Consider the following 14,003-nt stretch of genomic DNA (forward strand, 5'->3'; position numbering starts at 1 on the left):
CTGATAAATACTGATTGTGGGCACATTCTGATTGTGGGCACAGCCAACTATCATGTGAAGAAAAATATAAATGAGTTGATTGCACTTCATTGCTCAAATGGGTTTCTGCCAAAAAAAAAAAGAAAAGAAAAAAAAGAAAGGAAGGAAGGAAGGAAGGAAGGAAGGAAGGAAGGAAGGAAGGAAGGAAGGAAGGAAGGAAGAAAGAAAGAAGGAAAAGAAAAAGAAAAGTAAACATCGAAATCATTTCCATGGTCTAAAGTTCTGGCTACCTTTCAGGACTCCTTTTTTATCATTTTCCTCCCATTCTCAGCTAAACAATACTGCTGTCCTTGGCTGATCCTCAGACTTTCCAAGCATGCCCACAACCCAGAATACCTAGAATCCCATTCCCTCAGATAGTTGTATGACTTTCTCCATCTCATCCGGAATGGCTCTTTCCAAATGTCGCTTTATCAGAAAAATCTTCTCTTATTACCTTAACAATAGTGACAATCCTATCACTTTTTATAGGATTTTTATAATCCTATCACTGTGTCCTGCTTAAATTTTTTTCCAGACCTATTACCTCCTGAAATATTGAATATTTATGTGTCCATTTGTTTGCTGTGCTTCTCTTCCCTCTTAAATATAACATTAGAACAGGATTTTGTCTGATGACTACAGCTGTATCTCAGAGATCAGAATAATGTCTCATATACTTAGTAGGCATTTAATAAATAGTATTGGACAAAGAATGGGATAAATAGACACAAACTCAACTTTACAAGCATCAATTATTGGTCCTTTTGTCCCACCAACTGTCCCCTCTCTGACCATCTTGATTAGACTACAAGCTACCTAATTCAATGGTGACTGGTCAATAAGACAGAGTCCTATAATGATATGTAATACAAAAAAAATCCTTAAATAGTATACTCATATTCTCTCTATTCTTAAATATCAAGATAATAAGAAAACTAGCCCGAAAGATGCTTTCAGAGGGTTGGAGTACAACGAGGACTGTGTGGGGTCATAGAGAGCCAGCATTGTGAAGAAGCAGAAATCGTAAGCAGACCTGAGGATCAGCTGAAATGCCATGAGTGCCCATCAGGAATGAAAGACAGATGTGTAAGTACCTAGTTTTTAGAATGCCTCCATTCCTGGTGTGTTTTCCATTCAATGCACAATCCAATCAAACAAAAATTTTGATATCTATGAACAATGCAATCAAAAATATATGCTTTGTTCTGGTTAACTCAATGACATGTTCCCATTCTAACTGAAAAAAAGCCTGTGAACCAATTTTTGTCAAAATCACTAGTACTACTATTTATAAATGCCAAATGAAACCTTGCTAGAGAGTTCATATGGAACACTCCACTACTTATCCAAATGTGTTCTTCAGAACCCAGAGCCAGCACTTTGGGATGTGAGGACTACAATATGGTTCAATTTTGTGAAGTGGGAAAAAAGAAGCAAGAACTGTTTCCATGTCTTCCATGCCTTCATTCCTAACTCCATCACAGACAGGAAATAAAAGAGAAATTTTACCTATGATTAACAGAATTATTGGATATCATTCCAAAAATAACTTAGCTGCCCCTGTCCTCTTGTAACAGGGTGCAGCCAAGAGGGGAGCCTCAAATAGGGATCTGTAATAAGATCCAGAAGAGCCTGGAGATAATTGGCTCCACACCACAGGGCCACACCTGCCCAGAATCTGGCAGCTGTGGCCAATTGTGAGAGGAGCCAGAAATGGGGCTGCAGAGGAAGATTGGCGCTGGGATTTAAACCGAGAGGTGGCAGCCCTTTGAGGGGGGAGAACTATGCACAGCCCTGCAAGAGAGACCCACACAGCTTTAGCAGAATGAAGACTCGCAGCCCTGAGAGGGAGAACCACGCGGCTCTGGCAGAGTGGGGACTCCCGTGGTCCGGGGAGAGAGGACCACGGGCCTTTGCCAGAGTGGGGACCCCCACAGCTTTAGGAGATACGGTACTGGGCAAAGGGGGAAGGAAGGAAGGACTGTGTCTGTTTGTGGGTGCTTTAAGGGACTTTAGGAGTTTTGGTGAAGACATTAGGTCCCTACTTTAAGTTTGTATAGCAATAAATAAACATTTCCTTTCCTTTTCACAAATCTCTGGCATTGAGAGACATCTTTCCTCTGGCGGCGGACATAACGGACCTGGGGGCTTCTTTATATCATCTCAGGCCCCCCCTTGTTTGTTCTGTAACACTCTCATACCTAAAATTGCCATTCATTTATCCAGGACTCTAGCAAAAGGAGAGACAATGTAAAATCTTATCTGAACTGACATTTAAAGAAATTTATAGTGTCTCAAAATAATTACAAAATAAATGTATTTATTAATTCCAAGTAATTTGATATAGTTTAACAGTTTTGGGATAGGAATGAAGTTAGAGCTTAAAATGTTTCACGTGTGACAACAAACAGGTGAGAATGCTAAAAGGAAGAAACTTCCAGTCAAATGTTGAGTTCCTGTTACTGAGCATGTTGTCCTTTCTTGGTTCAACTAACTCCTTCTTTTTCCTCTTCAAAGTTCAATTCTAGGGTAATCTTCAAAAAGCATTCTCTAACCACTGAGATATGTTATGAATTTTAACATCTTCGCTTGCTTATACATGGTAGTTGCTGGCATATTTTCTCTGATAAAAATATCTACCATGTTACTAAATTCAGGTTAATTTTAATGTGATGCTTTTCAAAATTCTTAGGGATAAAATAACCTCAAATCTACAAAATACAGTTATTTCTCATCTTCCATTATTTATTACTCCCAATTTTATTTTCTGAGTTATTATTATTGACCAGACCAAAAATTCCAAATTGTACTACAGAAGCTGCTCTATTTAATGGGGTTATGTCCCAATAAACCCATGTAAGTTGACAATGCATTAATACTGCACTGTATGGTGCAGGGTGTTTGCCCTTGTGATTGAGCGGCTGGCTCGGAGCTGTGGCTCCCTGTAGCTGCCTAGTCTCACAGAGAGTCTGATATCATTTATCTCTAGCCTAGGGAAAGATCAAAATTCAAAAAAAAAAATGTGATTTCTACTGAATGAATCACTTTTATATCAGTATAAAATAAAATAAGTTAAACCATTGTAAGTTGGTAAGCAATAAATAATAATGGAGAAGCAGAAATCATTTTTCTTGTACATAAAGAGAAATCTTTTTAAAAATTGATTTAAAATATATTATTAAAGAAGAATCATTCTCCATTATCATTAAATTTAATTTAAAAACTTGAGATGAGTAATTTATCAGTATGGGCATATCTCAAATTTATACTATAATTTTATATTTTAGTAACTAATATATTTCATTATGTCAACTCTGTGGGTAATGTTGAATCATGTCTAATTTTAGTTATTAGTACTTCTGTTTAGATTTTATTGTTATGTACATATATGAAATTGATAGAAAGTTTTCTATTTTTAAGGTAGTACCTATTTTGGCATTGAATGATATTAACTTCATGTGATGAATTTACTAATCTCATATTTTGTGATCTAGAACAAATAATGTAACTTGATAATATATTTATTTTGAAGGATTACTCCAGTGAACATTTAAAGACATTGTGGCTTTTAATACATTTTTATATTTTTGAACAAATTTCCATTAGTTATTGTATGGTACTTTTTATAATCCTGTTATATTAATTTGACATTGGAATTTTTAATAAAATAATTAATATCAATTATGATTACAGTATTTATTATAAACTTTTACATCCTTTTTCTTTTAATTTGTATGGCCTTTTCTCTCATTTTTTTCCCCAGAATCAGTTCTCAGATTTACTGATACTTGAATTTTTTAATGTTTTATAAAACAGATAAAGTTTGTAATAATTGATATGGGTAGAAAATGCTCACAAATTTATTTAAGCTAAACAGTCTTCCCATCAAAATTAAATCATTCTGCACTTTCAGGGGTCAAGTTATGTTGATGGACAATATAGCATGTTAGTGAACTGTATAAATTCCAGGGTAAAAAAATTTGGCATGAACCTCAGCTCTACTACTTACTAACTGTGCAATGTTGAGCAAATTAGTATACTCTGTGTACCTCCCTGATCTCACCTGCAAAATCAGATTTATACTAGGATTTCCCTCATAGGCTGGTATTGAGGGTTAAATGCATTGATTCATGTGCAGCATTTAGAAGACTATCTAGCACTCAGTGAGTTCTTGACAAATGCAAGTAATTGTATTGATTTTTGTTCTACTTGATGGCATAACAATAGTACAAGTTAATATGATGTGTAAGGTGCATATGAATCTGACACTCTTTTGCTCTTTGTTGCATCTGCAAGTAAGAAAAAGTTCAGGGATCAAGCCTGAAAGAAATAAACTCTCCTAGCTGTTTGTTTTAATACCTTGGTTTATGACCCATCGTTATCTCTCTGAGCAATAGATAAGTGTAGTGTCTCGTCAGCATTTCTCTGCATACATACACCAATATCCTGACAACAAAATGAAAATACCTGAAGTCAAAGAGTATATGTATCCACTCAAATAAATGAAATAACACCTTATAAACTGTCATCATAGGCTATAAGGGGACCACTATAAACAACCATTTGTTGAAAATAAAGCACAGCTTTAAGTGATTATAACAGAGCCTGATGCCTTTAGAATCAGCCACAAGGTATGAAGTTTATTGGATGTAACTGTGATTATTTCTCCTTTAACCCTGCAGTAAGTACTTCTAAAACTAAGCAGATTTAATTTGGATGTTGAGTAGGATTTTTTTTTTATGATCTGCAATAGTAGTTACTTCATGCTGAAAGTGCTCTCAGGTTTTCATGATGATGTGGCAGCTGACTTCATAAAGCCAGGGAAATCTCTTTAGACACAGGGCCATACGGTAACAAGAAGTTGATGCTCCTGGGATGCAATTCTGAGGCTTACCCAGGACAATGGCCATAAATGATTTCTCAGGTTCACCCGTTAATTTCCTAGACTTCGCTTATTTCACTTGCAAGTGTTTCTTGCTCCATTTACTTTCCAAATATCATTTGTACTGCAAGATGTTTAAAACTTCATTTGACCTGTAACTAATGATTTCACAGGTAAACTGGGTGGAGTGTGCCCAGTGAGCTAGTAGAATCCACTGGGAACACTTGTCAGTGTCCTGGCTTTCCCTGAGAGGTAGAAAAATATATTAAAAATATGTAACCAAGAGTGATATCTTGAAAAGCATATTCATAAAATTTATATAACATATGAATTAATAATGCATATACATTGATATTTTTTCAACCACTTAACTTTTAAAGTAATCAACAAAATGAGGGCATTTCAGAAGTGTTTGTCTCTTAGACAATTTTTCATGAAAGGAGAATCTGCTAACTCAAGTTTCTGTGTTATTAATCTGCCAGTCATCAGTGGAACATGAAATTTGTGATGTACAGAAAGTGTCAGATTTAACTATCTATATTATTTGCCTCATAAATAAGAGATTACTATTGATTTTTCTATTCTGTACTATTTTCCCAATGCTTTAAAAAGTCCTAGCCATTGTTGTTTCTCTTACCTTCTGAAAAATACAAATCTACTCTAAGGAAAATTTAAGAGGGGATGTGATTTTTTTCCCAATAATTGGCTTTATTTTAGATGGAAGATGTCATGCATCTATCCAGCCTTCCCTCCAGCACTGCTTCCCCTCTCCTGATTCACATGTAAGTACGAGAGTTAGTGAGAAATGGCTCAGCTTCTTGGTGACATACAGATGCCCTCAATATCCATGTTATCGCAGGTAAACTCTGAAGTGAAAGTAGGCTGAATCACTTCAAAAATAGCTGATACAGTCCACAAAGACAGAAAATATAGTAACTTTTTATATAAAATACTGAACTGATAAAGAGAAACCAAAATTTCAAAGTAGGTATCTGCAAACACTTCTTCTCTTGATAATAGATCTTGTTTCCATCAAAAGGGAAAGGCAACCTTGTCGACGAACTACCTGCAAATCCTGGGTTGTATGCACTGCACAATGTTCCATTCTAAAGAGGACTAGGGCATAGTTCGTGTCTTCAAGGGAGTTTTAGTTAATTGGAACAGTAACTAAATCAAGTAAAATGCTTATAATGATTTAAAATCTACGTAGATACCAAATATCTTTATCTGTAACCCATCTTGAAAGTCTCTAGATGATCCAGACATTGGCAATGCTCTTATCTCCAAAAATTTATATTTCTTTGATATAATTACAGAATTTACGTCAAAATCACTTTCTTTTAACTTCCAGGTCTTCCAAATTCTTAAAAAAATAAAGTAATAACAGTTATTATTCTCATGAATCAAGGACTTACTATGCCTTAGTTATAGGTGCTCTGCTCATTTTTTGCTTACTCTTCAGGGAAAATAATTTCAAAATCATTATAAATTTAGAACAGAGTACTAAGGTTCTTGGTTTGGGGACCGAGTAAGTAGCAGAGCTGGGTTCTGACCCAGATCTACATCATTCTAGAACATGTTCTCTAAGCAGGACAAACTATAAATGATTAATCCACAACATAAATGGCTTTATCTATAAAACTGCTGTTTCTGTAAATGGAAAGAGATTGGGTGGTGTCTAAGGTGTTTTTGAATTCTGAGAGCTAGAGTTGATACAGCTTCAATCAAATAACATGAATAACATGTTGTAATTTTTCCTTTCTCCTCTTCAATAATCTAAATTTTCACATCACACTTCCTTAGACTAAATATATATATTACCTTAAATATAATATCCATTAGTTTAAGAAAAAACCTGAGTGCTTTTTTTATATCCTAATGGTTGAAACTGAAGAAAATGTAAGGGTGTATTTAGAAGAAAGTCAACCCCAGCTAATTAAGTGAATAAATAATACCACAAATCACATAATAGGTGTTAGGATTCATTAGCTGTTAATCTTTATTGCCTTTACCGCATATTTTGGAAATTCATGGTAAAACAGAATTCAGTCTTAATGAAATGAAAATGGCATGAAGCATCATTTTTAAACAGTTTTACAAAAATGCTTGTACTATGTCTTACTACACATTTCTGAATATTACAAAGTTCTAGAGACAAAACTACTTGTTCCCTAAACCCAACACAGGGACTACTGTAACACACAAATGGATAGAAAAAAATTACTTAAAAAAGTTATCAGGAAAATTAGGCAAATTAGGCAATCTGCAATTGTGATTTAACAATTATACTGCTGAAGGAACAATGCAGAAGAATCATATGTAATATAATTGACAAATAGGACATACATGTATATTCATAGGAAAATCACATGATAAAATAGCTTTATAAGCCCGAGGGATAAGAATTTACGAGAGTCACAAAAACTTTTAAACATTGTCTTTTTCAAAAGCATCTTCTATTGTGTGAAAGTGAACATCATGCTTGCACAAAGGAAATGATATGTATCTAACTGCTGGAAAGGTTCTATAAGAATTGGCTTTTCTGCTTTTATTCATAAATCCATTAACTATCCAAGTTGTTAATCGTAGAAGAGATTTAGTCTCCAACCATGCAACTATTTCTCTATTTCTTTTTATTCAGGTACATGTCAGCCCTTTAATCCAGGCATTAAAGTGGAAAACTGCAGCACCATCCTGGGTGCCTGACTTTTCATCTCCCACCAGACGTGCTGAGCTGCTCCCTCGCATTTCAGACACATCTGTTAAACAGTGCGCTGGCGCTCCCGTGGATGACTCCAGTTTTAAAAACTGTAAAACAGAAAAACACTGGCTGCACGTTATGTACAATGTATAATTTTACTTGCTTGTGAAACAATTTCTTTCCTGCAAATCCATCTCACACACACACCCGTACACAGATTTGAGGACTGCTGATCTCACTTGTTACCAAGTATTATCATTTCTACCTACTTATCATTTATTGCACTTGTCCCCTCCTCTTAATCCTGACTACTGCTTTAGCCTGGGCATTCTTCATCTCTCTCTAGAAGGTAACAATTGTTTACAACGGCTCCTTTGCCCACAGTCTCCCCTCCCTCCAGTCCCTCCTCCTTTCCACCTACCTTTCTAAGACTCCAATCCCATTAAGTCACTCCCAAGTTTAAAACATCTATTGACTCACTGGTGATTTCTTTTCCACTAAATGGCTTACACCTTCACAGCAGTGATTTACGTGTATAAAAATATAAAATGAAACTGATATCATACAACTATCCATTGTACTGCTTCAATTTTCCTGTGAAAAATAATGCATTTTTTAAATCAAACAATATGTAAACTGACCAAGAAATCCATTGAGCTGTGCATAGTGTGTGTTATTAACGAGTTGTCATTTACAGATGTTATAAAAGAAGTATCCTCAGGGACATGATGTGATACCCTAAAGTGATGAAAACATTACAAGTCACAGTAGGAAATGTTCATCAAAGGCTCTAGCAATATGATGTGGAAAAACAAGAGTCAAAAGTAGGGATAAATGTACTGACCGAAGGGCTTACGGCCAATATTTTATGCTTGCATACATTACCATAATCATATTTATTGCTTCAGTAATGCTCCAATTGACTGAAGCTTCCTTGAACACAGGAACCATGTCCTATTGCTTTTAAAAGGTAACACTGCATAATGGAAAAAGCATACCATTTGCAACCAGGTAAATTTGATTTTGAATGCAAAGTCACCTATTCATTAGATGCAAGACACTTTGCAAATCACTTAACTACCTGAGCCAGTTTTCTCCTTCTTAGAGTGGAGATATTAATGACTCAAGATTGGTATGAAGATCAAATTAAATAAAGAATGTCAAGTTCCTAGCACAAGGGCTGCCTGCAATGGATGAATGGGTAATCAGTAAATGGTGGTGTTTTATATTTTTAGTAGTATGTGGTCAATAATTATCTGGTTGAATTTTTCTCAATAACATTTTTTTGGCTGTTAAAATATTTACCATTTTGCATGTTTTCAAAAGATCTAGGAGAGGAAGGAAATATTCTATGTGATTTTGAAAAAGCACAGAGAAGATAAAAGTTAAATAAGTATAATAGCTTGTGTACAAAAATGGAAAAGTTCTAGGCAAAAGCTGTCAAAATAGTCGCAAATAAACACATTTTTCCTCACATGTTTTCAATCATAGGATTCGATCTCATTTGAGCCTTCCCCTCAGTCTAACCTGAGTACAGATTTAAAGGTGACTGCTGTCTTAACTTATAATAATCTGTTTTATCTTAACTTCTTGCCTGTGAAAATGCATAATAATATTATGCACAATGTTATTTAATCAAATTCATAGGAATTGTTCTCAAAACCTTTCTTTCAAAAACAGAAAGCTAAGTTTCACAGGAAGACATGTGGGAATTTCTTGGATGACTTTTGCATGGGAATGGTAAAGGATTCTGGTCATTGCACATGTGCCATCTGGGACTTCAAAATCACTTTGTTGTATTATTTATAAATACATGCTACTTTCAATTTCACATCCCTAAAGATACATGGCTGTAAATTGAATTTGGTATGCTCTGATATAATTGTATGCTACATTCTTCAGAGTAATGATTTTATGCAGGTAACATTGTGTTGTCAGCTTTGACCTAAATTGAATCTGAATTCAGTGAGTGTGGTGACCTTATGTCAAATAGTTAATGTTTTGCCTTTGAGAAAAGAATGTGATCATTTTCAGAGCATGTAATAGGAGACAGTAAATTATGGGAGTGTGCTGCAATGCTGTGACCTTTTCAATATTCAGTAGTTGGAATAGCTGGTCTTTCTACTCACTTGATTAAAGCACCACTAATCATCAAGAAAGTTAATACAAGATAAAACATTTCTTTTTAAATGGCACAGCATTAATTCTTTCATATGGCAGAAGTTGGAATGGGAACAGTGAGATGTGTGTAACAAATTTCAATGTCTCTGCTGTAGTTGCAAATCTTTAGACAGCAGCCATTGACTTTGGATGATGAAACTGTGACCAGGTGAAACCTTGATCCAGCACTTTTTAGAGTTATGGTATGCTACTAACGTGCCTGTCACACAGGGGGCAGACATCACCTTGGAAATGGATGTCTCCCTCTTCCATTGAACACTGCAAATAAACTATCTCCTGAGAATCCCATTTACAATGATATCCAATCATACCAATTTTACAATACCTTTCTAGTAACCCACTGCAAAACAGACAGGTCAATGAAAGAGAGTTCTTACTGTCGCTCAGTGAAGCAACTTATAACTGATGTAAATCTGTGTTGTAATGATAAGCGGTCTTTGCTGGTTATTCAATAAATAGTTATTAATTGAGCAGCAGCTAATGAAGAACAAAAATCTAATGTTTTAAATATACTAGGTTTTTACATGTAGTATTTTTTAGGATTGTAGAAGTTATTTTATTGACCAGTTTAGTCTAAACTATCCAGTTATAGTAAGTTAATTTGTATTTCAACACATTGGAGAACACAGTAAACTGTAAGTAAATATTCCCTCCTTCTTTCAGAGTGAACTAAGTATTTTATTTAATCATCAATATGTAAGATTTAGGATTTTATTGCAAGGTAGAGCTATATTCCCTGTCTGCAGCACACTTTTCAATGACAGCCACAGAACAGGCACTCAGTGTATGTGGACAATAAGTGACTGAAAGATGGATGAGAACACAGGACAATTGTTTTCATGATCCTACCAAGTTGGAATGAAATTGCTTTTGGTTGTCTTATAGATTTAGAAATTAGAAGGACTGATATCTACTGTTAGGAGATTATGTTGTTATTTATAAGTAGAAACAATCACTAATGGGATAATGAATATATCCATATAAACAATTACTCATAAGAGAGTTAGTTCATCAGTTAGTTAGTTAATGGGGAGATTGATAATTATCTGTGGTTTCCCTGAATGATCAATTTAAAATGAAATGGATTGGAACTGGAAAGGATTACGCTAAGTGAAATAAGCCAGGTGGTGAGGGACAAATACCATATGATCTCACCTTTAACTGGAACATAATCAACAAAAGAAAAAAGCAAACAAAATGTAACCAGGACATTCAAATTAAGAACAATCTAACAACAACCAGAAGGGAGCAGGAGGGGACAATGGGGGAAGGGCTTTGCAGGAACTACTATGAGAGACACATGGACAAACCAAGGGGGAGGGTGGAAGCGGGGAAGGGAGGTGGGTTTGGCATGGGTGTGGGAAGTGGTAGGGGGAAAATGCAGACAACTGTAATTGAACAACAATAAAAAATTTTTTAAAAAAAGAATAAAAAAAACTACAGCATAAAATTAAAAAAATAAAAAATAAAAACCTGAAAAAAAACCCAACCAAACAAAGTAAACCAGGCTTCTTAGTTGAAACAGTTTTGTTTTCCTTATTTTAAAGCAGTCCTAATTTCTTAGTCCTTTTTTAAGTATTGGAAGTCAAAACAGTCCTTATTCTTTTGTGTGTGGGGGGGGGGGGAGTTAGCATTTAAAGTAACAATGCTTTTATTATTTTCTCTTAAAGCACTCTGTAGTTAAATATGTGTATATATTTTATCTTGTTTACATGTCCTCAACTGAGTTGACTACCTGGAGTAACAGGTTTGTGGGGAGTTTTTGTTTGTTTATTTTGCTTGATCTCTATTGATTCTTAAATCAGAAATCAAAACACTAATCCAAGGATTGATAAAATAAGTGTTTGTATAGAGGGATACTAAGCCTATGTGTATCTCACTGTTTTCAGCAGGTGTTTTACAAGATAACCACATTCATGTTTCATAAGACCACTTTGCATCCAGTAGGTGTGAGGGTTTGAGTATGAATGCTTTATGTATCCATAATACAGTTACCTCATTACCCACTGTTTCAGTCAAAATTATTTACGAGGTGTCTAGTATGTGTCAAAGTTGCAGAAAGTGCTAGAGACATTTTGTTAAACAGAGAAGAAAAGTGACTTGTTAGTTTCTATTTCAGTTGAAAAAAGTAGAATATCGACAAACACAAAACTAACAAATGAGAAGATTTTAGCTAATGAAAAATTTATGAAGGCAACAAATGTGGGCAATATACAAGAAAATAATCAGGCCTTGTACTCTATTTCTGTATTTTCATAGCAAATTAACAATAACTTTACTGCCCTGGCTGGTGTGGCTCTGTGGTTGAGTGCAGGCCTACACATCAAGGGTCCTTGGTTAGAATTCCAGTCTAGGGCACATGCCTGGGTTGCCCACCAGGTCCCCAGTAGAGGGTATGTGAGAGGCAACCACACATTGATATTTTTCTCCCTCTCTTTCTCCCTTCCTTCCCCTATCTAAAAAAATAAATAAAAATCTAAATAAAAACAAAAAGTGTTATTTCCACCCCCTGAATTTACTTAAAAAAATAACTTTCCTGTCTTTATTCCATAGATCAGAAAAATGCTCTAACAAGATAAATTAGTAAGAGTTCATCAAAATTGTTTACAATTGAATTTGCTGAAACTGGTGTGTCCACAATGGTTCATATTATAAAATGGAATTTGGTGGTGCATCTTTATAAACATTACTTTATATTAATAAATAAGAATTCACTTTGTATTATAAATATTAAAAAACAAAATGACTTCTTTGTACAGAAGGAGTTTAATACTTTTATATGGATCAAATCTGCAATATTAGTTCAATCACCAAGTGTCTCTTAAATTTTATAGTCTTTTCTATTAGTGTACCAACAGAGGTGATTCACCCATTTTAAATCATTTAAGCATATATGAAAATACCAGCAACCTGGCCCACTCTACATATTCATAATATAGAATTGGTTAATGATTGCTCAAGATTATGCTGTCTGAAAAATATGGCTGAAAATCTTAAATTCTAAGTAAAAATAAAAATAAATAAGCAGAGTTTCACAAATGTGATAGTTATCTGTGGGTTCATCAATTTAAACAGAAGAAAATGGTTCTATGTTAAGCAAAATTCAAAACCCCTCAACAGAGTTTTTCTCCAAGTATCAGATAGGGTTCATACATGAGGGAAGTTGCTAGAGGCCCTGGCAACCCTTTCTCCGTGGTTGCCCAAGCACTCCGACCAGTCAAAGCAGGGCTAAGGCAACCCTGGGCTCTATTGCTAAAGGATTTGTGCAATTTCATGTTAGGAAAAAATTACTTCTATCCCACTAATGCCAAATCACACTCATGAGGATCAGCTCCCATGAGATAAAGTATAAATCAGAGATAGGGCTCTGTCCATAATGTGAATACAAAAATAACTGAATCTATGCCTTGGGATAGTCTTCCTCTTTTAAAAAGATTTTATTTATTTAATTTTAGAAAGAGGGGAAGGGTGGGAGAAAGAGCGAGAGAGAAACCAATGTGTGGTTGCTTCTGGTGTGCCCTTTACCGGGGACCTAGCCCACAATGCAGGCATTTGCCCTGACTGGGATTCAAACCAGTAACACCTTGGCTTGAAGGCTGACATTCAATCCATTGAGCCATACTAACCAGGACAAACAGAAGGGATCTCCTTTAAAAAAAAAAGATTTTATTGATTTACTTTTAGAGCAAGTAGAAGGAAGGGAAAAAGAGGGGGAAAGAAACCAATGTGTGGTTGCCTCTTACGTGCCCCATACTGAGGTTCTGGCCTGCAACCCAGGCATGTGCCCTGACTGGGAATCAAATCGGCGACCTTTTGCTTCCCAGGCCAGCAATTAATCCACTGAACCCCACCAGCCAGGGTGACATCCTCTTATTTCTTACTGAATTTAAGATTATCTTGGATGTTTTCTTAGTCTCAATTTGTAGATGCTGAAAATATTTAGAAGAAACTGTTTCATAACTAATGGCATCAGAAACAGCAAGAGAGAGGAAGAGAGAGGTAGATGCAAAGGTGGGGGCAGTGAGGGAGAGAAAGAGGAAGGGGGAAACAAAGCTCTCTTTTATTCTTAAGATCATTTTAGAAACTTAATTAATGCATTCCTACCTTACTTCCCTATATCTCTGATCATGACAACCTGGGACAATGTAGGAATTTACATAGCTGGGAACTAAGCCTAGAAGGCCATTGTTATTTTCAGATATTAAGACTGTAATTTAA

This window comes from Phyllostomus discolor, chromosome 1 (assembly GCF_004126475.2).
Source record: "Phyllostomus discolor isolate MPI-MPIP mPhyDis1 chromosome 1, mPhyDis1.pri.v3, whole genome shotgun sequence".
NCBI lineage: Eukaryota > Metazoa > Chordata > Mammalia > Chiroptera > Phyllostomidae > Phyllostomus > Phyllostomus discolor.